A 27,829-nucleotide genomic window follows, 5' to 3' on the forward strand; every position below is an offset into this window, starting at 1 on the left:
TCGTTTGCCTCTCGCATCCATGGAGTCCCTTACTGAAATAATTAAGAACCTTGAGTCCCGGGGAATAATCCGTCCAGTACACAGCACCTTCAATAATCCGGTGCTGGGAATATTGAAGCCAAACGGCCAGTGGAGACTCTGCGCCGACCTTAGGGAACTCAACAAACGGGTCCATACTTCCCGATGGCCTCTGCCCTACATTGACCAAGGGCTGGCCCAGATTCAGGGGTCACAGGTATTCACAGCAATAGACCTGACCAACGGTTACTGGACCATGCCTGTCAGTAGGGAGGACCAATACAAACTGACTTTTACCTTTGGGGGCTAGCAGTACACATGGACCCGGACTCCCTTCGGATACTTCAACTCTGGCAATGAATTCAACATTTTCCTAGATAAGGCCATGCCCGACCTGGGTGCGAGGGGTAACCTGGCTTATGTAGATGATGTCCACATCAAAAGTTCATCTGTGGAGGAACACATAGCGGAGATTCGTTATGTTCTGACACAGTTGAGGGCCGCCGGAGAAAAACTTTCCTTTCAGAAAGCACATTGGTGTAGAACCCGTGTTAATTTCTTGGGGCATGAGATTACTCCTCAGGGTCTCTGTCCCCAAGAAAAGAAAGTGGAAGCACTCCAGAAACTGAAGGATCCCACAACTCTGCGGGAACTAAGGAGCCTTCTTGGACTGACTAATTACAGCAGAAAGTTCATTGAGGGCTACGCAGAGATCACTAGACCCCTGATTCATCTCTTGAAGCGGGGGGTCAAGTGGGAATGGGGTCCAGAACAATCCGAGGCAGTAAGACAACTCAAGAGAAGCCTCTCACAAGCGCCCTGCCTAGCTTACCGTCAGAAACAAGGAGTTCTTCCTGGAGACAGGGTTCTCTAATATGTGCTTGATGGCAGTATTATACCAAAAGCATGACAAGGTCAATAAAGTAATCTCCTATGCGAGCAAAACGTTATCCTCTGTGGAGGAAAAATTCAACGATTGTGAGAAGGCACTCCTGGCAACGGTGTGGGCATTGAAGAATTACCGCCCGTTTATCCAGGGGGAACACATCATAGTGGAGACTCCACACCAGCCTCTGCAATATCTCCAAAGTGACAGAATCCAGGCCAGAAATGTGAGTAGTTCCCGAATTACTTCCTGTATTCTGTCAATGCAAGGCTTTCCTGTGGAGGTCAGATATGGCCAAAACAAGAAGAGTCCCCTTGCGCAAGGTCTGGCTAACTTGCATGATTGTGACAGAGAAAACTGTCTCGAGGACGACAGTCTAAAAATCAAGGACAACATGGAGGCATACCTTAATTCCCCACACAAAGTCTTTGAAGAAGACAAGTGTGAGGGAATGCCCACTGTCTATGTGGATGGATGCTCTTACCATGTTGACAACAACGGGGAAAAAGAACTCGTGGCCGGCGTAGGGAACGCATGGGTGAATGAGTCCCCAGAACCCTCCACTGGATACAAAATTGGTCCCTGAAGTAGTCAGGTGGCAGAGTTGATGGCTGTGCATCAGGCCATCCTCACTGCTGTCCAACATCAACTCCAGGAACTGGTCATGATCACAGATTCGGATTATGTACGGAACGGGTTTGTGGAGCACCTGGTCAATTGGAAAACCAGAGGCATGTTATGTGCTAATAACAAACCCCTGAAACATGGGAAGCTAATCCAAAATATTGATGATCTGGTCACATCGAATGGGATGACCATCTACTGGAAAAAGATCAAGGGTCATTCCAAAGTAGAGGTACCAGACAAAATTGGAAATGACTTAGCTGATCAGCTGGCCAAAACCGGGGCCATCCAAGGGGATATTATAGAAATAGAGTCCCTGTTGGGGGAAATCCAGGTCACTGCTATCACTAGGTCCCAGACAAACCCTCACAATGATCTTTCAACTGCACAATAGAGTAAGGAGACCACTGATTCCGATTTGATTACAGCTCAGAAAGGGGATACAATAATTGTTAAGTTTTACCAACACATTGAGGACCCTGAGAACTTTCCCCTGACGGATACCGATTACATTGGGAAAGAGGACCTAAGAGTGTTGATGGAATGTCCAAAAAGGTTCCGAATCCAAGACGGTTTGTTGGTAAGGAAATCCCAAGCTGGCCATGATCAGTGGGTGGTTCCTACCTCATTCCGAAGCCTGATGTTAAGTCATGCCCATGATGCAGCCACTGCCAGTCATAGGGGGTTTCAGACAACACTTGAGATCTTAAGAGAGATTGCATACTGGCCACACATGGGGCAGGACCTCGACCAATACTTGAAGGGGTGTCTTGTGTGTGCACAATTTCAGTCATCATCCCTCACACAGCGTGCGCCTCTCCAAAAGAGGGGGATGCCACTGCCATGTTCAGATTTGCAAATCGACTTTGTAGTCCATGTGATTCGCTCGTCTAGAGGAAACAAGTACATGTTGACCGTCATATGCTTGTTTACCAAGTGGGTGGAATGTCTCCCAGCCCCAAACTACAAGGCAGAAACAGCAGCTGCCCTGATGATTACCCACATCTTTTCCCGTTTTGGTCTACCTCAAAGGATTGAGTCGGACAGAGGTAGCCACTTCACCAGTGAAGTAATGACAAAGATGTGGGAGATACTGGGGGTTAAAAGGAAGCTACATACTGCTTACTGGCCAGCTTCTTCTGGAGCAGTAGAGAGATACAACCGAACCATTGTGAGCATATTAAAAAAGTTTGTGGCAGATTCTGGGCCAAGTTGGGATATCCGACTACCTCTGGTCCTAATGGCCATCAGATCTAGCCCTTCATCTGCAACTAAAATGTCACCATTTCAGTTGATGATCGGACGCAAGATGGTGCTTCCCCAGCATTTGCTCTACAGGACCCAAGAGCAGACGTTGATAAATGCCTCCACAACTCATGAGTATGTGGAGAATTTAAGGAAACACCTTCAACATGCTTTTGCCTATGCTCAGCGGAATATAGAAAGATCAGCTGAGAGCATGAAAACCCACTACGACCTGAAAACCACCAGGAAAGTATACAAGGTGGGGGACTCTGCAGCAACTGGAGGAGTCCTCTGCAATACCAGAGGGGACCGCTCCAGATTAATTCAGATCCCATCCGAAAATATCCCACATATAGTCTCTAAAATATTATGATTTGAAAAAAAAAATGTTTCATGTTATATCTTGTTTTAAAATAAGACTGCAAAATGTATCCTGATGTATGAAATGTATATGCCGCCCCACTATATCAATGGTGGTGGAAAAATGTCTATGAATAGGTATTGCCGCTTTTGCTTTATCATCCTAGGAGAGATGAAACCATGGAGTCTGACCACAGAAGGCTACATGGGGACCGCGAGCAAGGATCCGAGGGGCCCGGGGTACCGCCTAATATTCCCATCAGGACCGGCGAGGAGAACCGATCGATCCAACCAGATGGTGTAAAAGATGGAGAACTGTGCCATCTACAGATTCGGGAGAAGATGATGCGGACATACCAGCGTGTGGATCAAAACATTCTTTGCACCCGACTCCCCCTCGACTCAAATTCAAAGTGCAGTCGGCCGGTGGGGTTTGTCAAGGGTTTTGACCCATGTTGAATTATTAGACGGGGTAGATGTGGGGATGAGCTGTCACCGCCCATCATTCTATCCCAGAACAAAACTAAATCAATAGACTGGGTGGATGTGGGGATGAGCTGTCGCCGCCCATCATTCCATCCCAGAACCAGGAAAACCGCATGGTTGTGCGCACTCCAAAATGGTTGTCTAACCTGCCACCCACCAGTGCCAGCATGATGGACCGGATGCGCTAGGGGTGAAAGGTGGTGGCAAAGGAAAAATAACAGTGTTATTAGACCAAAAGCGCCTTAAAATCACCTTTTTTTTCCTGAATGCAAGCTCAAAGTGCCTATTTCAAACATTGCAGGATATTCAAAAATCTTACTGAACACCAGCAGACATCTGGCAGAATGAAGTGCTGTGTGCATACAAAATCTGGGAAGATGAAGAACCCAAAACAATGTTTATAACAAAACTGGCTGAGCTGTGGATGTCAGCAGCTTAATTGAAATTGGATTTAAAACCACTAAAATCGAAATGTTTAAATTAAATGAGTGACCTACTTTTGAGTGTCACATAGTTTTCAACTGTTAAATGTCATGGTTTTGAACTTAGAATCAGCATTCTAGCTGCATGTGTAAAAATTGTAAGTTTGATTTAAACTGGGAACAAACAGGATATTTAGCTGAAGCTTGGCTTAAAGAAATTGAATTCTGCCTGACAACTACCCCCGACAGGAGTTGAACTGGCTCAACAACTCTTCCCAGGCCTGGCTGCATCCTGCTTCCCCCACCAAAAGGAGATCACACCTCTCTGATTGAATTAAGGGAGGGGTACCTGCAGACTGCAGGAAGTTGAACAAAGCCCTGTCCTGGACTCAGGCAAATGTTATATTGGGAGGATCATAAAATGGCTTGCTCTTGGGAGAAACTGGGAGGGGCAGTGCCTCTGCTAGCAAGCTGAGCTTGGGGGAAGTGGACAAACCAGAAACTCCACCATGTGCTTGGGGGAAACCACACCCCTTTGGGCCAGAGCATAATTTAAAAAAAGATGGATAATTCATAGTAAGGACTTGTCCGAATTATATAAGTAATATCATTATTCTTGTGATTTTTCTGTGCACGTTTTAAGAGGTGTTAGGACCCTGTGGCGTATTCTTGGGGATTTCTAGTAGAAAATAAGGGTCTTACTCCAAATGTCTGCATGTTAAAAATCTGACACTTCATCAATTAATGTCCATACTCCTTGCACACATTTGTGTAATTTTTGGTAAATGTCCGATATTGATAAACCGACCAAAAAGGGCAAAATGTTGTCATTTCTGAATCCCAGCTCGCAGGAACATGGGGCTTGAACAGAGACCTGTCTTAATTCATCTGTAATATGTACATGTAATGTCAACCACTTGTGTATCTGGGAAATATGTATTTGAATCAAATATAGATTTGTGGGCAAATTGACCAGGGGAGGATCCTCTGACTCATAAACAGACCTCATCATGATGACAATCCATTTCCTTCCCCCAATCATGGGAGAGGGGAGAATTGGGCCAATGACAAGTAGAGAGGGGCAGGCTCAGTTATGACCAACGAACACACCCATTTTCTAAACGCATAAAAGGAGACTGTGCAGGACAGGTGGGGACATTCACTTTCCACTTTCTTGCGGGACGCTTTGCCGGGAGACTTCAGAATTCACATCCAGAGATCCAGACTTCAAATCCATCAATCTCCAGAGACCAGAAATTAACTCCAGAATTTGTAGCAGAGAGGCCTGAATCCACAAGCTGAATCCTCTTCAGCAGGCCTCAAAACCAACCAAACTATTCAACAGCCGGGCGAGCTGTTTGAATTCTTTGCCAAGAATTTTTGCAAGAACCTGTAGCATTATCCAGAAAGCAGTGCTGTATCCAGAACCAGAGAGAACCACAAACCAGACCGTTGTGAGCAGAACCGGTGCTTGACAGACCCAGAGAGCAGAGCTGACCCAGATAGCCGGGACTTAAGAACCACCCGCCGGAAGTCCCGTCCAACCTGACCAGACCTTGATGGCTTATTTAAAAAATATAGTGTGAGTACTCACTGTGCCAAAACCAACCTCTTAGTTTAAAATAATCTAATCCAAACTATTTTAGCCTATTAGAACTGCCTTCTAGAATCGTGTCATCCTGTTATCTTTAAAACTGAAAACTGTCATCTGTCATTCTGAGCTTTAAAATTTAAAATCCGAAAAACTACCTTGACTAAATCGGCCGTATCTCCGGAACCTTTTGTGCTAGGAGCGTCATCGTAAAGCTAAGATTCTAGGCTTTCCAACGAACCTAGAACTGACTTCCTACTCCTTATAGTGCCTTGTTAATTACACTCGACGCACGCGCTTAAATTTGCAGCGATTTGACATTTTGCACAATTTCAGCCACGTGTAAAAATCAGCAGCTCCTTGCTTTCCTTTGCTAACATTCATTTTAACCTGCTAGTTACTCATAGAGCATTGCTAAAGTGAGCCTGAACTAATATGAACTAGATATCACCCACCCTGAACCTCTAGAGGGAATTAAAAGCATTTTTAGCACATTTCTCACTTCATTGTCATCACAGTCAAAGCATTTTGGGCCTTTGTTTCAAACTTCTACCTGTTTTCCTCTAAGCTTGCTGGGGGGGGAACTGAATTTCGTATTGTATTTTATTGCATTCCTGAGAACTGTGTGCTCTTCTTTCCATCTCCTTGTATTGCATAAAGCGGGGGAGTAAATTGTCAAGGAAAAGTGATTACATTGTCTTTTGTTGAAGCCATATCAAGTTATTTTCTGTACTGCATTTCATTCATCATTGTGTTTCCTTGAACCATATAAAGCATTCTTTCCCACCTTATTCTTCTTTTCCTATTCATAAGTAACCAAGAACTGTGCTACTGTAGGATTACCTCTTGCTGATTACTGCTCATATTCACAAGTGTACTATCCATTATCAATTTGTTTATAGAAGTGTGATATATATATATATATATATATATATATATATATATATATTGTTAATTTTTCAAATAAACCTTTTAAATTTGCAAAACCAATCTACTTCTTGGCTCTGTGGGGCCAGGGGGATTCTAAGAGAGGGGTGTTATACAAGGGTTCATCATCCACATTATAACTTGCCATCAAAATATATAAATAAGGTCTTCCCTTGGGCATCCCAGACAAGGCACTGACTTAGTGGGATTGCTTGATTGGAGTCACTTACACCTCCAGCGTGGTCATCCCACCCGGCGGGGCGCTGCTCTTGTATGAGGAGTGTGCTCAATCCGGCGGTCTGCAGCGGCGGCAGCGGAGCCCCCGGGTCCAGTGCCTGAGGGTCCAACGTTTGGGCTGAGGAGTGCCCTGTTGTCTGCAGCGGGGGCAGCAGAGCCCCTGGGTCCAGTGCCTGAGGGTCCAACATTTGGGCTGAGGATCACCCTGTTGTCTGCAGTGGGGGCAACAGAGCCCCCGGGTCCAGTGCCTGAGGGTCCAATGTTTGGGCTCAGGAGCACCTTGTGGTCTGCAGCAGGGGCAGCGGAGCCCCCGGGTCCAGTGCCGAGTGTCCAACGTTTGAGCTGAGGAGCACCCTGTGGTCTGCAGCGGGGGCAGCGTAGCCCCTGTGTCCAGTGCCGAGGGTCCAACGTTTGAGCTGAGGAGTGCCCTGTGGTCTGCAGCGGGGGCAGTGGGAGCCCCTGAGTCCAGTCTCTGAAGTTCTGGCATTTGGCCTGAGGAGTGCGACTACATCCGGCGGTCCTGTGCCAGCCTAGAGTGCCCTCTGCTGTTGGATGTGGAGTGGACTACATCTGCTGCTCTGCAGCGGGTGCTGCGGTAGCCAAGTAGTGCCTTCAATTTCTCTTCCTGATCATTGGTAGTTAGTATAAACAACCATATTGCATTATGGCCACGACATCTTCGGAGGGACACGACCTGCATGGAGACAGCTGTAGGACTGGTTCTGGGGCTTGTCCACTGGGTTCGGAGATTGACGACGGCCCCGATGTTGCCTTGGGGAGAATAACCAAGGCGCGCATTTCCTGGAATGTTGGAATGTTGGTGTGTGAGTGAGGGATGACATGCTTATGCTCTGACGGTTGACAGTTGGGAGATCTAATGCCTGCCGGGTGGGGTGCTGCCAGTGTTTCTCCAATGATACCAACTTGCACGAGGAGACTAATAAACACACTGAAAGTGCCACGTTGTGTTTGTATCTACAAAGCCTTATTGCAAAATGTCTATGATTGCAAGTGCGAATATGGAAGCAAACGTTGGAATGTATACAACCGTAATTGGTATGTGTTGAATAGCTCACAAAATCACTAAGAAAAATAAGTGGAAGTGCCTAAGAGCCTTGATAGGAATTTCATATGCACCTGGGATATGTGAGTGGCCGGTGACAGTTCTTGGTCATTTGAACAAAATGTTGTCAAAGCAAGTTAAATTGTCCTGGAAATTCCAACGCGGGTAATGGGCCAGTGGAGCTGAGTGTATGAGTGATTTACCAAGGCAAAACATGGAACTAATCATATTATTATTATTATTTTGTTTATTTGCGACGCAACCAAATTTTGTTTTTTCACAAAACATTCCATAAATCAACAAATCAGAAATCCATATGTAAAATTACAAATCATTAAAAAAGAATGTGAATGCATTCATTTTAAAATTTCCCATTTCTCTTGTTTGTGAGGGAAAATTAAGAGAGAAGAGAGAAAGGAAAAGAAAAAGAAAAAAAGAGAAAAAAGGAAAAAAAGAAGGAAACAGAAGAAAAAAGATTTTAAATCCCACATAATTGATCATACTTTCCAGTCATGCATCATACTTAACAATATTTTAACGGAATAAACCCAGTCTGTTGTAATACTCTTATCACATTAATTGTTAAAGAAGGTTCATGACCTGCGATCATTCTCTCCCAGAACATCTCAGTGGGTAGACAGTCTATTGAAACAGTTGAGGGACCCAAATACTTTTCTATGGCAAGCCTTGTCCTTCCGCAATATCTTAGCAAGTGCTCCATTGTCTTTTGGGTCTTTAGAACCTGGTCAGAGGATTGTTGTTTCCTCCTCATGACCCCAACAAGCTAAACCTGATCCTGTATGAACCAAGGTTAGCCGCACCCTGAGGAAGTTCTGTCTCACCTTTTTATCAGGGAATTTTAGCAGATACTTTGGAAGATATCCAAGTTTCGTATCACACTTGGAAAGAGATACTGCCACGGTAGAGGACCTAATTTGGTAATTGTACTACTCCAATCCGTTGTAACTAATGCATTATTTGTTTTCATTGGGTTTACTGTTAGTGTGTCTTCATCGCTACCACAACTACTGAGGATCCCCAGTGCCAACCTCCTCAGAACCTGTAACACTGATGAATGGCCCATTCAGAGGTGCACAAGTAGGTCCTCATATAGCAAGTCCTCTAATAGGTTAGTAATCGATCTATATAGGGATACTAGCTTCCAATCCATATGGGACTTCAATGACCTTACGCCCAACTCAAATCTCAAGCCTACCAACAGAATCCCCTTTGGCAGACCTAAGGCCTTCTTCCAGATCTTACCCTCGATAGTCTGACAAACGAGGTCCCAGGCTATGGGTTTAGCCTCTATCCTATAGAAGAGGACTGGTATGATCTTTGCCATGTAGAATCTCACTGTGGCAACAGAGAGAAACAACACTTTTGGCCAACAATCCTCTGTAGTTGGATGTTAGCTATTTAGTCTTTGATATAAACTCTAACAAGGTCTGGTTCTTTCTGGGAATAGCATATAGTGTATATCCTAGGTAGACAATTTCTTCTACCACCAAAATAGAGTCTCCTCCCACCTTTCATTGGAACCTACTTTCACCAATTCTCTTGTCCCCAAAGATCATTATTTTCGACTTTCCTGGGTTCACCTTTAAGTCATTTTTCTTCATGTAAACAACAAGAGCATTTGAAGGCCCACTGGTGTTTTATCCATGAGGACAATGTTGTCTGCATACATGAGCCATTTAATGGCCTTGGAGACGATTTTAACTCTCCCCAACCCTGCAGAATCAACTTCCTGTCCAAAGTCAGCTAAATAAAAATTAAAGAGAAAGGGAGCAATCATGCATCCCTGTCTCACCCCTCTACCAACAGTGATCTGTTCGGAGTGGTGACCTTCCTTGTTTTCTAACTCTCATTGTATAACTCCCATGGAGAGAGGCTAAGATGTTAATCAAAGGAATCCGGGTACCCATGATAACGAGTTTGGACCATAATCGCTCTCTATTCACCAAGTCCAAAGCACTTGACAAATCAATAAAGAGGCAGTATAGGCTTGATGGTTTCCTTCCTTCTTTGTTGTTAGACAATGTAGCCAATACTATGCCATTTAGGGAGGTAGCATGTCCCTTGCGAAACCCTGTCTGCTGTTTTGGTAGAATCTTGTTAAATCTAGCCCATTTCTCCAGTTCTCTTAATATCAGGCTGGCAAAGATCTTACTTTCCATGTCGAATAGGGTAATCGGTCTGTAGTTTATTGGGTTCTTTCTAACCCCTTTTTGAAAATGGGTATAATTATAACTGACTTTTAGGATGATGGGATAGTTCTTTTCTCTATTATTCCCCAGAAATTAAATACAGAATATGTGCCCCCATTATTGGATTTCCCTTTTAGACTTGATAAGTCAAGCCACTAGGCCTTGCAGCACTTGATGAGGAGGATTTGTGTATTAGCTCAACAATATCGTTCTCTGTGATGTCGATAGCCCAGGGTACCCTAGGAATACTGAGTGCCAACTCCCTCTGTAATTTCAGATATTTATCCGTGAGATAGGTGACCCAAATGGCCTCAGACAAGCAATTTTCCTGTATAGCAACCGGATCTTTATCCTGGGAATTTACTAATTCCCAGAAATTACGAGAGTTATTGCTTGTCAGTGCCCTGAGCAAAGACTCCCCATCTTTCTGCAAACGGCTCATTTCCCGTTGTTTAGACCAATTCTTATAAGGGGAATATTTATTTTATTCCTAATTTCCTTCGACAGCTCCACCCTATCCATATTTTCCCTTCTTGCTACATTCACCCGGCCGCGCATCTCCCTCTTCTTTAAACATGTCAGCTCATCAAATGTATGTTTATATGCAAGTGGGCCCTGAGATGTCATATACTGAGGGCAATCAACTGTCCATCAGAAATCATGGAATGTGCATGGTTTAAGATTCTCTTGTAAATCACTTGGTTTAAGGTCATTATGCAACTGATCAAGGACTTCGTTTAGGTGTATACCATCTTTCCTGTATTTTACTAATCAATTTTTCTGGGCATTAACTACAACAGTTCCCTGCCACTGCTCAATTCCTTTACTAAAGCGCCAGTCTAGTGAGGCTTCTAAGCACAGATGGTCACTAGAGCCACATTCCCCCGCATGAAAGTGATTGCATTTCATAAATATACTGGATGAAAGAAATACATAATCCAGAGTGGATTCTGATTCCCCTCCTGACCATGTATTGACAGGAGGGATTTCACCCTCAATGGACCCATTGACCATCCTAATATCAAAATCCCTAAAGAATTACAGCCACTTTTTACCATTGGCGCTCACTATCTTTGGTTTCTGTGCCCGCTTCCCTGAACATTTTGGGACACATTGGGAATTCAATTCTCCTGCCACCAAAATGTGAGCTTCTGGGTAGAATTTTAGTCTGCATCAATATGCCAGCAAGTCAGCCCAGGAAATTGGTGAGCTTTAGACACCAGGGCTTCCAATATAGATTTATGGCTATCTGTTGTTTATTCCCTTTACTGGATGAGACCCCCAATTTGACCACTAAGATCCCCTCCTGTTTACTTGGTATCAAATTCCCCTCATTAAAGAACGTGTTTTTACAAGCCGTCAATAGCCCGCCTTTTGGTCTTCCTTTCCCTATGGTGGTTGCTGGCTGTGTTATCAATGTGAACCCTTCTAGTTCTGGAGGGTTCACTAACTATGTTTCCTGGAAAAGAATTAAATCGTTCCCCCCAAATACCTCCAATCTTACTTTAACATTTCTAAAGGAACTAGAGCCCCTTCTGTTTCAGCTCACCAATTTTAGCTTTCCCCAACTAAAGCGGAATCTGCCTTGCCCCCAGTTTCTGACAAACCTGAGTTATTATCTCTGGCAGCATGGACCACAAGGCAAATTGACCTCCACTTTTAGGGTCCCGATCAATCACTTTCTTTCCACTGGGCTGCTCCATTTTTCCCAAATCGCCACCCCTTTTTAAATAGCATCCTTTAGCCCCCTCCTCATTTTGTAACGGCAGGGATTTGTGAACAACCAAGCCAAGTTTTGAGAGAGAATCGGCTGCTAGAAGAAGAGCGTTTGCCCCCACTTTCGACGCAAACCCTACTTCTGCAAGCTGAACTAATCATATTATTGTGATTTATATATGCACTTGTATTCATGCTGTATTCATGCTGTGTCAGTTGTGGATTCCTTGTAAGCCCCAGCACTCATTCATGGTTTCTGCCTATTCATCTCTACTGATTTGTTTCTTTCTAAAGCGGAATGGGCGTAATTGTTCATACCAGTGAACTTGCATGCTCAGAAATCTACTCATAGGGCCTCATTACGAGCATGGCGGTAGCCGTGCCTGTATGGCAGCCACGGCTACCGCCATGCTCGCTACCGGCACCGCCTCGTGCGATTGGGCAATAACCGGCCCATTATGAGATGAATGGGCCAGTAATCGCCCATTCGCGAGTGGCGCTAATGCCGGGCTCCCGATCCCCATTCTGCCCAATAGGGCAGAATGGGGGTGGGGAGCATGGTTGCACCAGCACCGTTTATAACGGTGCCAGTGCAATCACGAGTTCTATTCGCGGGTGCCGCACAGCCCGCCAGTTCAGACGGGCTGTCAGGAACCCGCGAGGGAAACTCGGAATAAGGTGGTACGGTATGGACAGTGACGGTGCCGTACCGGCACCGTCTATACCGTACCGCCAGGGTTGTAATGAGGCCCATAGACCCTCATGTAGTGCACTAACAATGCTTACTCTGGTTTTCTTCTGATTTCTTGGCTGTTGCATTTAACGCAAGGCATCCACATCCAAATACTTCTTAGCAAACCTTTCAATTCTGCAAGACAATAAAAAACCTCTTGTCACATATGTTTAAATAAACGCTTACACTAAATCTGTTTTGAAATGCAAAGTCATTTGATGTAGCAGTTTCTCTGTCTTTTCTACCATATTATAGAATTCTCTCCCTAGGTCAAAAACGGGTTGAAGGTAACCTCCAATGCAGAAATGTTTGAAACAAATGCCTGTAAAACATGTTTACTACATCCATCACGTTGGGGCTCATGTTCAAGGAGAAGTAACTTTAAAAAATGTGTAAAATTCATGTGCAATTCATGTGCAAAACGTTTACGCAATTATTTTACTTTGCTCCACATTTTCATGCATTTTTATGCTGATTTCACGATCGTAATTTACGATTCCGCCTCCCACTTCTTCATTCATGCTGGCGCAAATGCTGTGCATTCCTAGGGACTCTGTCTGCTTTTTACACTAGCAAAAAACACACAGACCTTTAGAAATCCATTGTAAACGTTACCTTTCATGTTTAAATGGCAGGCGGTGATATTCAATTGGCACTGCAGAGTGCAAAAGGTTGGAGTGAAGGTGATTTCACCAATGTTTCACAGCTCCATTTTTCACTCCTAAGTGCAAATGACGACAATTGCATTGGAACCAATTTGCACTTAACTGCAAATATAACATGGTCCCTCCATGTAATGTATGGGGACTGAGAAAATGAGCTGCATTGTGTTGGTTTATAACTAATTAGGAAGTGCTAGGAGATCACCAACTGTGTTTTCAGGGCGCTTAATAAAACTCAATAACAAAACATGGCATTTGGCATAGCCCACATTGTTTCAAAGACAAATGTGTTTTAGTTCCAGTCATGATTTTAGTTAGTTGTACAAGTGTGAATAAAGCACCCATAGTTGTTTTTCTGTGAGGGTGTCCTTAACCTGTTGGGAGGCTTCCTTATGTCTGGCTGAAATATATTTCTCGCCCATGTCAGCAGAGGGGACAGTGATGAAGGACCATTAAAAGTGCTGAGGTTCCCCACGTGCTTACGTGCTTATAGACTATCCTACACTAATTGCAATGCTAACGAGCAAGACTCCTCCATGCAAACGAGGCCGCTAATGCGTGGAATCAGCGAGCTTCCCGCTGAGCGAGACTGACAGGTCTCAAGCAAGTACTCTAGGTAGATGGGTAGGAATGGAGCGGCAATTAAATACATGCATAGCATTACTCAGATGGCCACCACAATAACCTCAGGCTTAAGCCCTCCTTAATAATTGTGTCATCCAGGTTATATTATTCAATGGCAAATTTCACGTCTCATCCATTATACTCTAATTATGGCGTATTCCATCCTACAAAAAAAAGAAAAAGGAATTCATGGCCGCACAACGAATATTGCATCTTTCTCAATTTTTTTTCAAAAACGTATCACTTATGAACTATGTGCAAGGTTGGATATGCTGCATAGCTATTAAATTAAATGGTGTAAGGGGGAGCACATCTGTGTGCCTATCATGAATGTATATTGCCCTTTATTAATAACGAATTGATGCAAATTCATTATTTTTTGCATCCAATAGCCAATTTTTTATCACAAAGCCCGTATTGCTATGCCACATGCATCAAACTGTCAAGTACAGATATACAATGGATTGGACATTTTCATTGTTTGTAGTTCCAAGTATGCACTGTGCAAATAATACCCTGTCATGTGGCCTTCTCAGCTACAGGATCACATCATGAGAAGTTGCTAAACAGAAACTTAAATGAAGTTGGCTCTTGCATTAAGTGATCACTAATTATGTGGTGTTTATATGTTTAAAAAAGACGTAATGATCAGTGACCATGTTATGAGGATTTATGACTGCCACGCTTCTTTATCATGCAGTCATGTAAGTGGCATTACATGACGCAGGCTGGTATCATTATGATCAAAACATCATTTGAAAACTGTTAATTGTATTCAAAAAACGGTTTTCCCATTCTCTCACCACCTCCCCCTGCTTTCCCACCACCACCTCTGGTCGCCAATCAAATCCTTCTCTCAACACCTAACTCTGTTCCTTTACCAGCTCTCTTTATTCTATCACTTCCACTTCCACCTTTGTCTCTCCTCCTTATCTAGTTGTTTCCCACCTGCTACTTGGTATCTATTTCAAGCCACCTTTTCTATTTCTATCACCAGTCAACGGCTCTCCTCCAGCTACCTCCAGGTTAACCAATTCTCCTTGTGCCTTCTAGTCTCCAGCACTCTTTTCCTCTCCACGCCTACTTTCTCCAAACCCCCACACTTGACTTCCAGCACCTCCCTCTTTATTGGCAGTTTCCCCACCCTTGTGGGCCCCCACCTTCTAAGTAGACTTTAGGAATGGCGCATAATTGGCTATAGGATGCAATTGGTCAGTTTTTATATGCAGGCAGTGTTCTGCTCGGGTTGTGTGCTCATCCTACTCCTCACATGGCTCAGAAGCCCGGGCCAATATCTGTGGCTGGCAGAATCTTCACTTTGAGTCTGTGCCTGCATGCTGCCAGTTCTGTGGGGCAGAGTGAGGTGGTTCATGAGTCTTTGGTTATGAGAGGCCTACAACCCAAAGCTGGGTTTTTACTACCAATGGGGCTTGCAAACCTGTGTGTGTTTGGTTGGGTTTTCTCTGCCACTGGTGGGCCCCCGTGCTGCCTTACCTCTGTCCATTTCCTGCCCCCCTGAGAACACATGATATTTGCCTGAAAATAAGTTCTGATTCCTAAATCATGCCCTGCTAAGCATGCTTCAAGAAATGTTATGGAGTTGAACACAACCTTGTTAATGCCTTTCCCTCACTCGTGGTTACGTGTTGGCTGGCTTTAAGCTCTTTGCTTAATACATGTACATGTTTTTTTCATTTGTTTAGCCAATGAAAGTGAAGTATGTGTAGCAATTTATTTCAGTAAAAATGGATATGGACATTGACATGGCTCTAATTGTATGTCTCTTCATTTCATACTATTGTCATTAGACAGAATATTGTTTTATATTTAGTTTACCATTCATTCAATGTGTAGGGTGCTTGGTCTCTGACACAGAAATAAGACATTAGTGCATAAAATGATTTTGAAGATGTGTCCTTAGAAACTGAAATACAATGCTATTGTTGCCAGGGGATTGTAACCACAGCAGACTTTCCTGATTTATATGATTTATATGATCATTTCCTTAACTCTTTTTAGAAGTGATGGAGTCATTAACTCAGTAGTGATGTGGTCGGATGTTTAAATACACATCTGTACGATATTAGTCCATCCTCCTATGGCAAAAAGGGGCTCTTGAAAGGGAGTTAAAATGAGAAAAGATTCTGCACTATTTCTTCACATAGACGTTGCAAATGTGTCTTTAGAGTGCGCACAGCAGAGGTATATTTGTTTCCACCATAGGGGTGACAGTTATTGTTAAGCACTAAATTTAGCTCACACTTTGTGTCAAAAAGTGCCAAAATACCCAGGAGAGTAGACCATCGTAGATGGCATTCTGTCACACGCTTCCCAGGTAAAAACCAGTAGACCATATCCTTGGTAGGGTTTGTCTCACCTGCTTAGCAAAACATCTACTGGTGCCATTGCTTTGTAATGTTCTGATCAGGGTTGTATTGAACAGCTATATGCAATCCTATGAAACATATTATTCAGCCAAATTCCGAATCAACAGAATGTTGGGTGATTTTTGCAAGTTCAATTTTCATGCACTTCCTGTGGAGAACTGCCGATGTCGTTCATGTGAGTATGCGCCAAAACATTATAAATAGAGAAAGAAGATTCAGGAGCAGTGGATTAGTGGAGAAGACAACGCCTGTGACCCGTTTGATTGACTAAAAAAAAAACACACACACGTACACGCGCGCGCGCACAGTGGTAACTATCAACTCATATTCTCTTCGGGGTGTTCCGTTTTTGGCTTCTTCTTTATTCAGCTCAGGTAAATTGAGGGTGTTTTCTACAAGTTTTAACCATTTCAATCAGACAATGGGCCTAATTCGCAGAATCGTTTTATAATGGCAAAACCCCATTTAACAACGCTCTGTGAATTAGGTCCATTGTGTTTTCCTTCATCCATGACAAGAATTCACACAGGCAGTATTTTTCAGGCTGAAGGCGATAAATGCAACTACATATCAACAAGATTGTAAGATCGTTAGTGCATTTCATTATATATATATATCGTTAAGGTGCATAACGTGATTTAACCCTGCAATTCTGGGACAAGAAACTGGCTGTATTTGGATTTTAACATTCAGGCTGGGCAGTGACCACAGTGAAATATATGTACATTGGTAGCTTACACTAAGGCTTGGCATATCTTTTCTGTTGCATTCCACTTTTTTTATCTTCCTTGCATATTTTATATTGAAACAATTTACTCTTGTCCTTCTCCACCCTGATCTGCAACTCATTGTGGGCACAGTTTCTGGGAGCGATTCCCTGTTGAGATTTCATGAGTTGGCCAAATCTCTCTATCATTTGTTTTACCTGTCACTCAAGTTCTGATAATCTTTCTCGACCATCCAGATTGAAGCGTGGTCTTCGGTCAAATCTCTGTTCTTCCATAGAAGAGTAACTATCTCTTTTAGTAGAGTAGTACATTTGACAACTGTTTTCCTAGAATCCAGGAGGAGGATAAGGATAATTGTCTTTGTAATTGTTTCTAAGAGATGGTCATGGGTTTTTCTCCCTGGGACAATTCTGATCTGGATTTCCATGAGAACCTACTCATACACTCTGACTGTTTCTCTCCAAAGGAGGAAAACACGTGTAGCCGAGGATAGGCCTGCAAACGAAATACTGAGGACTAATGTAAGTATTCACTTTTGTAGGATCAATATTTTGCATTCCAGGTAGAGGACTAGTCAGCTGGCTTTGAACAGAGGATCTTATCATCTGTTAGTATTATTAACAGTGTGGGATGTTTTAACCCACTTCTGCTCTGCTATGCTGCAGCACTGTTTTATGAGGGTGCCAGAAATAACAAATTGTCCACGAAACCCTTGTGCGTGCCAAAACCTATGAAAATCGTGCTTTGCAAAGCACAAAAAGATGGCTGCCCAATCTGCCACGCATGTTGTCAGTGGTGGAAAGGAGATTTCACTCCTGGAATATGTCACTGGGCTCCACAACAAGTAAAATAGAGTACAGAAGGAAAAGCAGTGTTGCTAAATGAAACCCCAAAAACTTAAATCCTTTTTCCTTCGTTGGTGAGACTGGAGAATGTTGGAAGTATTTGTGAACTTGCAAGGTCCTGAAAAGCTGAAAGCATAAAGGGATTTCCACAGCAAAAGTGGCCTGTCTGTGGATTTCAAAAATCTCTATGCAGCAGTGGACTGCTGAGATGACAACTGGCAAGAGCCTGCCTGATTAAACTTTAAACATGTATAAACTGAAATCAAATGTTTGCACTATAAGAGGCCTGTTACTGAGAGTAACCATTGTGTAATTGTTTTGATCCCATGGTTTAAAATCTTGAATCATAATTCTAGCTGCTATTGTGAAATCACAAGTTTGTTTTAAGCTAAGGGAAAATGCAACAGAATTAACAATTAAATCAAGCCTGGCTAAAAGCTACCAAACTGGAATATCAGGTTTCTCCACAGAAGAATGGCCTTTCCCCATACCAGGAAAACACACTCAAGCAGTAATTATAGGGGTTGGAAAGAAGGCAAAAGGGAACAATGAACAGCTGCTGCTAAGGAAATGCGGGATGTGAGGACCATCGTAAATGGCCTCTGCCAAGAGCAAACAGGGAGGCGACTGCTTCTGGATTCCAGGTAGAGACCAAGGGGTGGAGCTAAAACAACCATCTGTGGCTGAAAATGCAACAGAATTAACAATTAAATCAAGCCTGGCTAAAAGCTACCAAACTGGAATATCAGGTTTCTCCACAGAAGAATGGCCTTTCCCCACACCAGGAAAACACACTCAAGCAGTAATTATAGGGGTTGGAAAGAAGGCAAAAGGGAACAATGAACAGCTGCTGCTAAGGAAATGCGGGATGTGAGGACCATCGTAAATGGCCTCTGCCAAGAGCAAACAGGGAGGCGACTGCTTCTGGATTCCAGGTAGAGACCAAGGGGTGGAGCTAAAACAACCATCTGTGGCTGAACCTCCACAAAGAACATTTTCTTAAAAGACTTATAATTTGCCTGTGAACATGCCTGTGAACATTTTACAAAATATAAAAATAACAGATTTGTGAATCTAAATTTTGGCTGCACGTTTCAAGAGGCGGCAACATTGTGTGACATGTTGGCAGAAAATGTGATTTTACACAAAATTAATTTTCGCTAGAAGTCTCAAACCTTATACAGTTATGCCCATGTTAAATGCGCACATTTGTAGAAATTTGCTTATAAATTGGACATTGTGTTACTGATGAAAATGGCAAAATTCTGTGAAAAGCCGAGACAAGATCCCACAGGGTTTTTAGGGATAGCTGCTATATAAAATATATAATCTGTATATGTGATTGTTATAGAGGTTGCACATGTGTAAATATGTATGTGCCAAAAGTAGAGTTTGTGTTTAAGGGGATAGGGGTGGATTCTCTGCCTCATAAAATCACACCATAAAGGTAACACACTGTTTCTCTCCTCCTATCAAGGCAGAGACGAGACTCTGACCCAATCACCTGTCAAAGGGGCGAGCTTAGGATAAACCAGCCCAGCCCACAGACTCCTTTATCATAGCATAAATAGAGACAGCTAACCACTCAAAAAGACAGACAGATTCACTAACTATCCTAACACTGGCGGATCACCCTGCTGCTGAACTCTACATCTTCCTTACTCCAGGTACCAGAAACCTGGTAAAACAGAAACCCATTGCATAGCTGAACCATTTTCAGCTAGGCCTCAAATTCCTGAACCAGAACCCCACAAACCTAAGGGGAAGCATCAAAATACACCTGTGCTGCGCTGTACTGCTTGCCTGCTGAAAGAATTATCATCAGAACCAAGAAGGGCTGATCCAATCCAGTCCTGTACTGTGCTGTGACCAGAGTGCATTGCAGATCCAGTCCAGTCCTGTGCTTTGCTGTAACTAGAGCACCTTGCTGATTGCAGATTCAATAAGATGTGCCCAGCTGTCTGTCCTAGAACCAGATCCCATTCCCTGACCAGAATCTTGACGGACAAGAATCCTGACGGTTCCGTTTAAAAACATATCTAGTGAGTATAGAAAGAACTATGTCACTAGCATATGTACCTTGCTTAGTTAATCCCTATCTTAAACCCATCCTATCTTGTATTCAGAGCCGGTATTGTACGACTACTTTTGAATTATCTGAACTCTCTCCAAACCATTCTATCTTCCTCCTGTAATAGTATTGTTAAAACTATCTTTGCGCTGATCTTTTCCCATCTGAAGAAGGCGAGTCCTCTGCAGGCAGTCATTCTGATCAAGTGTCTGTGTTCCTGCGTGGCATTTGTTTTGTTCATAGTCATCCTCTAGTGTAAGAAATCCTTTTGTCATTTTAAAAGCGCATTCCTGTTTTCCATTCTCGCGCCTATCTCGAAAAAAACAACCTCCACTAAAACATCCATAACTTCCTCAGTTTTTGTGCTAGAAACAAATGTGCACCTTCTTCTTGTAGCTACCATCCACAGCTTTCAAACCGCATTCCAACCCCATACGGTTCTCCCATTATCACAATAATTGTGCAGTGAAAAGTTTGCCACAAATTTTGTTTTAGGGAAATTCTGACACGTGTAAAAACAGCCTTTGATTGCTTCTGACTTGATTTTTAAGATTTCAAATTGTTTCTTGGTATTAAATCATTGCTTGCGTTTATGTGCAACTATCCAAAGTGGCTCCCATAAGAATTTATAGTAATTTCAGAAATTTTGACCATATTTGGTGTTTTTGCCCAGTCCATTCTAAGATAACTTTAAAAGCCATTCTGACAGCTTGATAGTCAATTCCGTTTTTCCCTTGTGTTTGCTGGGGGAAAGTGGGATTAATATTCTGTGTGAATTTTGCCATTCCTGAAAACCTGTTCTCTCCTCCTATCTCTTTACATTGCCTATTTGAGTTTGAGGGTTGTGCAGGGGGAATCTTTAACCACAGTGCTAGTTGATATGAACACACACACAAAAGTATCATTTCTGTGCTGAATTGTTTTGCTACTATTACTCCTGGTTTGTTAAAGAGATTATTCTGTGTTACATCACCCCATTGGTGATTATTGTGTACCCATTAAAACATAGTGTGATTAAATTGTAAATACATAAATAAACATTTTAACTTTGCAAACCATCCTGATTCCTGGTTCACTGTGACTGGGGGGTTTCCAGGAGAAGGGCGTGATATGAGTGGTATATCGTTCAGAATAAAGAACTTTTAGACAAAATAACTAAGGATTTCAGTTGTGCATTACATGCTAGGCATTGACTTGGGTGTGTGCCGGATTGAAATCACTTACAACAGGAGGTGAATACGTCTTTGCCCTGCAGTCTCTAAGTCAAACTGCAGAGTACTCTTCACCTCAGCTATCTTAATGTTGGCTGGAGGAGCCACTTGTTTGGGGATCTTTTCTATATTTGTGTAAATTTCCAGGTGTTGTACTACATAGATGCCCTAAGCTTCAGTGATGACCCACTCAAGGGACCTCAAGTCAAAAAAACCATGAACACACTGAGTGACTGCTGAATTTGAAAGGGCATGGGAGAATGTAGCTTTGGAAATTTGGGTCAATGCACTCTTGAGTACTTGAGCAAGCTCACAAACGAATGATCATTAGCACACACAGGTTATTTCCCACAATGGATTTGTGGCTTACTTTTTTCTATGTTACTCCCTCTTGATTCCTATGTGTATGGTACATTGGATCCTTCCTTTTCCATTGACTTTCTGGGTTATGTGCCTCAAATATTTTCTGAGAGGCTGGATAATATGGCATCTCTGCATACTGGTGCTCAGTATCTATGTTTCCCATCTATCTACAGATTCAGGGATATCCTCATATTCCTCGGCAGAGAGGGATCTTCAAATACCCTATCTGAGTTGCAATTACTGTCTCTCAGTGTCAGATAAACTGGGTGAATGGCTTCACTGTTGGTTCATACACTGGAATTCTTATTCCCTTTACTCATTTTCATACCTTTTTTCACTAACTCTCTGATTGAGAGTACTCACGTTTCCTCTCTTGTCCTGACAATCATAGTGTGACACTCCCCTCTCCTCACACCTGAAATCCTGATTGCCTTGTTTCTGACAGGGAACTAATGTTTTCCTGTGTATCTGAATGGGATTGGGAAGGGAAAATGCTGAGTCTGGCAACCCCCTTTTATCCTGACTACGAGTAGTTTTGCCAAAGACACCACGTGTCCCTGGGAATGTCTGGGTAGTTAAGAGGTAGCCTCAATAATCAGAGATAGTCTCCCTTCTCTCACTAAAACTAATTTGTCCATGAGTTTGAGATTGTTATTCTGACTGGACTGCATTTTTTTAAATCTCTTGTCTCAATCTAGCATTATGGTCCATTTCAGTTATCATCTGCTGCCTACTATGTACCAATTGTACCCAAGATTAATTCAGAATAGCCTGGCTAGCGTTGAATTCTCCAATTTTGTAAACCAGTCCATCTGGTGTTTTGTAACACCTGCTGCAAGAAATCTTTCTCTTTCTACAGTGACTCTTCGTGTATGGACTGCCGGCTAGCTAACCGTGCCCCCTTTTGCTCTACTTCCCTCACTGTGTTCTTCTCCGTATGATTATAAAGCACTTTGGTTACTTCCGAAAGCTAGGTCGACGGTCAATAAATACCCTAATAATCATAGTAGTAATTATTTCTTAAATTACTCAGTGTGTGACATTGCAACATTAAGATCCTGCATTAGTTTGTCCTGACTTCTCTCTCAAAGCCACATTTATTTATTTATTTATTTATTTATTTATTGGTTCATGCCTAGTTCACATACAGCTTATGCAATAATATGCAAAAGTATTACATAAGTTTGCATTTCCATGAAGATACAATGCTGGTACATGTTCTTGGATCCTGCAGTAAGCCTTAGTCTATATTGCAACACAATGCAGTTCGGCCTGTGTCTAGGCTTAAGGTTTACTTTACATTGTTCCAACGTTTATACAGGGATGAGTCTTATATGTGCAGACAATACTCAGATGGTAGTTCATATGGAGCGCAAGGTCTCTTTACCTAGTCTAAACAGTCGGCTCTCAGACAGCCTAAACATTAACAGGACTCAAAGGTCGGGAGGCTAGGTTGCAAATTGAAAACACAGTCCACCATTTTAGAACAGAGAATCATATGAACACAAATCAAAATGGCGGATGAATCCTAAAATGGTGACGAAGTCGATCCAAAATTGGAACTTTGCGACGCGGTTTTCCTCGTAGAGCACTAGGCCTAGGCCAACATTAATCACAAAGGAGGCACTATAAATTTACTGTTTCACAAACCCTCCTTTTGGCCTAAGCCAAGAGCTTTACTAGAAATAATCAATTTACTCATAGCTCCACGTTTCAATGCCCATGCATCCTGAATCATAGTCATCAGATATATCAATCACCATTAGGTCTTTCTCAGTAATTTCTTTCATCACAGAGAAGAAGCTTCCATCCCCAAGACCGTAAAGAGTCCAACAACCAAGTAATAAGATCCCAGTTTCCCTTCGGAACGTGACCTTCTGAACTTAGGTCGTGCAGATTCTGTATTGCCTTAAATATGGTCGGGGAGGAATCTGGTACGAAAATGCAACAAGCGGACCCCACTAATTTGCCTACTCCACCACGCTCAGCCAAGATGATGTCTAATACCATCCAGTTTTGCAGTGCCACTAATCAAATTGCCTTTTGCTCTAGAGTCATGTTATAGAGTATGTCATTTGTCCGGTTGATGGTTCTCTCCACTATTCTTGCTAGTCTCCTGATATCCTCGGAATTCATAATCCGTCCCCAAAATGGTAAAAAAGATTTTGCTACATCACCCAGAACTTGCGAAGGAGTATCACCATTCTCGTCCCACCTTGGACGAGCTCTAGGGATTTCAGTGGTACTGGTTACATATACCCCTGGTAGCTGAATTCTTAAATAACAAGTTCCCTGCCAATACCTAGGAAAAGCCTCATTGCCACAGAGGAAGTAGACAGGTTCACCTACATACAAAGGTCTGTTCTCACTGGTCAAGTTTGCAACATTGGCACAACCCTTGAAAATGCCCATTAGATGAGCACCATTCCTTTGTATGCAGAAAGAAACAGAGTTGGGGCTATGATTAACAGTATAAGAAGGTGGCATGGCATCCTTGTTGCCTACAGGAGCCATCTTGAAAGAAATTAGTGATTGGAAAGGTCGGGACAGTCTATCAGAAGGCCCAATAGAAGCAACATTAAGCTTGCTCCTATTTGCAAAGAGTGAGCATCCCAGAGGCGTTAAAACTCGCCTTTCAAACTCATTCAAATTTGTCCCATCAAAATTCCCTGAGATGCTATCATTCCATCGGCCAAAGAATAGTCCCTTAAAGAGGCATAACATGCAGTAGTTAAAGGCAAAGGATGAATATACCAGCCCAATCCTATTTCCCCATGTTGCGGTAAATGAGAGCATACCCAGCAATTTGTCCTATTCAAAATCGCATGTGTTGCATTCATTATTAACAGTAATGTATTCTTATGATAGCTCCGTCTATGTTGGGAGTCCCTAGGAGATAGAGTGTGCAGATGCACGAATGGTGTAGACATAGTAGGAACATTCTCAGTAGGCAAAAATGTTTCAAGTGGGCGCACTTCTTCCATATACCAAAATCCAAAAGCAAATAATACAGTGAGACTGGTTAATGTAATTACGAGAAAACAATACGTCCTCATGGACCATGTATTTGATCGTCCAATGTCTTTGTTGGTCACACAGTCACTTGTTTGTTCCACACGAGTAGGGACGATAACAGGCATTGTATCTTGAAGCCTTTCTCTGAAAATATTCCTGCGAAGAAAAACTCCACGCGTTTTCTTAGTCTTTCCCTATCCCAGGCCACCTAATTTTTCCTTTGATGCAAAAAGTGTGGCGGAGGACAAGCTCTGTAGTTCTTTCCCTGTGGGCACAGCCGAGCTGTGCAGTAAGGCTAGCTCCGTGGACGCAGATTGTACCTTGAGACTCCTGGTACTGTGTGATCGGCGAACAGTGTGTCGTTGCTTCCTGATGGAAGTGATGAATTGGCAACAGGACTGGACAAAGGTGCAAAAGGATGTGTAGAAGAGTTTGAAGACAAAGCAGCAATTTCCCCAGGCCCCGCAGGCTCAGGAAGTGTCTCCGAAACACCCTCGGTGCTGCTCAATGCTAATCGATCATTGGGAACAGAGCAAGTACGTTTTTCCTTATCTTCTCCGTCGTGTGGCAAAGGGAAAGGTATCCTCTTGACATGCATTGTGTGTATCCAGTGTCTCTTTCCGGCTACTCGTACGGCAGTTTGTGTGGCCAATAGGACCTGAAAAGGCCTCCTCCAACGCGGTGCAAGACTGGATGCTCTCTCAAATGACTTTGTGAGCACCTAGTCGACGGGTCGAATTCTGTGACATGGCCCCTCGTATTTAACTGGGAGGGCTTCTCGCACCTGTTGATAAATCAAATACAGATTTTGAGTTAACTGTTCACAATACACAGAAAGAAGTAAATGCTCCACATCTCTTAAATATCTAGGTTTAGGCAGATTCCAAATGTTAGCTGGCCTCCCCATAATTATTTCATAAGGGGAGAGCCCAGTCTTAGTCTGTGGGGTCGTGTGCATTGAAAGGAGAGCTATAGGTAAAGCGTCCGCCGTTTCAAATTGGTACTGGCGCAAACCTTGGCGATTTTATTTTTTAGAATACCATTGTGACATTCCATAAGTCCAGCACTTTGAGCATGTCTAGCCAAATGGAACCGTTTATCGATCTGTAATCCTGTGCATACTTGCAGAATAACAGCAGCGATAAAATGTGGACCATTATCCGACCAGATGACCCTCGGCAAACCAAACCAAGGAAAATATTCCTTAAGCATGGTTTTCGCTGTTGTCATTGCTGTGGCATCTTTCACATGGAAGGCTTCAACCCATTTACTAAAAGCACAAATAATTACCAAAACATATTTAAAATTGTTACAGCACTCCATTTCAATGAAGTCAAAGTGGATTACCTCGAAAGGGACAGAAGGTGGACCAAAACTACACCTTGGTGTCAATGGGCCTCATTACACGTTGTCCGGTAAAAATCGGAATTTAACGGCATGGCGCTATCAAGAGTGTCCGCCCTCGCAAGAGGCCGCTAATAGCGTGTCATCACGAGTACACGGACACGAGCATAGCGCCATGCCATAAATGACCGTACCGCCCTGCCGCTAAATTCCCCAAAACGCCCCTTACCGGCGTCGTCCAAACCGTCGATAGTGCCTCCGCCCTCCCGCCACCTGAAAATAGCGGTCACCGCTATTACCGGTCACCGTTAAAAAGCAGAGCCGGAAATTACGCCATCGCCCAGGAACGGGAAAGAGCACGGCGGCCATCTTTAAAAACACAATCCATTGCCATCCTCTGCATCCAGGACATATATCCAGGGAACTCCGACCAGGAACCATACCGAATAGCCGAAGATGCCGAAGGCCCTAAAGAAAACAGCTGATCGCCAGCGCAAAGAAAATTTTTGTAATGAGGAGCTTGTGATGCTGACTACCACACTTGCTACCAATGCAGAAGTAGTGTTTGTGAATGACATGCGGAGGGAGGCCCTCCTTAAGAAAAAGGCCATCTGGGCCGAAGTCGCAGAAAAAAGTCAGTGCGGTGGGCACTACCACCCGGAGTGTCAAGGACTGCCGCAAGTGGTGGGACGATCTCCGGGTCCATGTGCGGAATATATTATCAGTGAACCGCAACATGGCAATGGGCACAGGAGGTGGCGCAGAGTCCCCATTAAAGTTGAAGGAGTGGGAGGAGATATGTGCCTCCACGATTGGAGTCGAATCGATTGAAGGGGTCGGAGATATGGAGCTTGGCGTGGCCATTTCATCCGATGGAGGTGAGTGTATACACCAAACAATGCGCAGTGAAGGGTGAGGGGTCCCCCAATCATGTGTCCATATGAATGCCGTGGATCCAGCCACAAACAGACATGCATGCATCACCACATACCCGTCCAAAACAGGGCCAATCATGTATGAGCCAGCCAATATCCCCATTACCTGCCTCCACACTGAAGAGCCCCAAATGCATTGGATGGCATGACGTATGCATCCTGCATAAGGCAGGTCGACCCATAGATGATGATTTACCCCTTTTTTCACCCCTGCAGGATCACACACGGAAACTGAGGAGCCACACACTTCAACACCTGCTCCCTCACCCAGGAAAAAAGCCAGGAGGGATGACACAGGGGACACCGCCACATCCTCTATGGGACCCAGGAGGAGTGACCATGATCACAGGGACAAAGGCAGTAGGAGCAGCAGTTTGACGCAGCCAGAGTCCATGTCTGCTGGTCGTGGCACCCACGGGAGTGTGTCTCCCAGCAAGTGAAGGCAGCATTGAGGGAGTGCACTCTGCTGCCACCAGCTCAACGGGTGAGGCAGCAGCCACTGCCCCACCTTCAGATGCGGAGGTAGCACCTGGCATTGAGGATCTGAGTCAGAGCCCCATACCGACAAGCCCCTTACTGTCAAGCCTGATGTCCTCACCAGGTCCGTTTAGCCAAGGCGGATCATCCACCCACAACCAAGATGTGTCATGGAGCCCCCAGGTATCCTCACCTGATGCCAGTGCAATGGATCCAGGCGCATCAGCCATCCCACCGGCAGCCACCATGCAACATGACCTCCCATCCATCTTTCAGCGGCAGACCGAAATCACTGGTCTAGTAGGGCAACATGTGGCTGAGACAGGGTGCCTGAGGGAGGACATTGGTGCATTTACACAGCAGACAAGGGAGTGCATGGAGGCATGCACCACCCGGATCTGCGATGAAATGGCCCAACTAAGGCAGGCCATGAACTGCATTGCAGATGCAATTGAGCGCAGATGCCCACTCCCAACCCAGGAAGAACAGGGCCCCACCTCCTCAGGGAGTTCACGGCAAACTAGCCCCCTATGCCGGTCTATGCGCAACCTGAGGCGCACCACATCGCAACCACCTGAAGACGGAGCAGGCACTGACAAATAGGGCCATCAAGGACTATCTGCCACATGTGGAGAGGGACACGTTCACG

Source organism: Ambystoma mexicanum, chromosome 1q (assembly GCF_040938575.1).
Source record: "Ambystoma mexicanum isolate Mex_15411 chromosome 1q, UKY_AmexF1_1, whole genome shotgun sequence".
NCBI lineage: Eukaryota > Metazoa > Chordata > Amphibia > Caudata > Ambystomatidae > Ambystoma > Ambystoma mexicanum.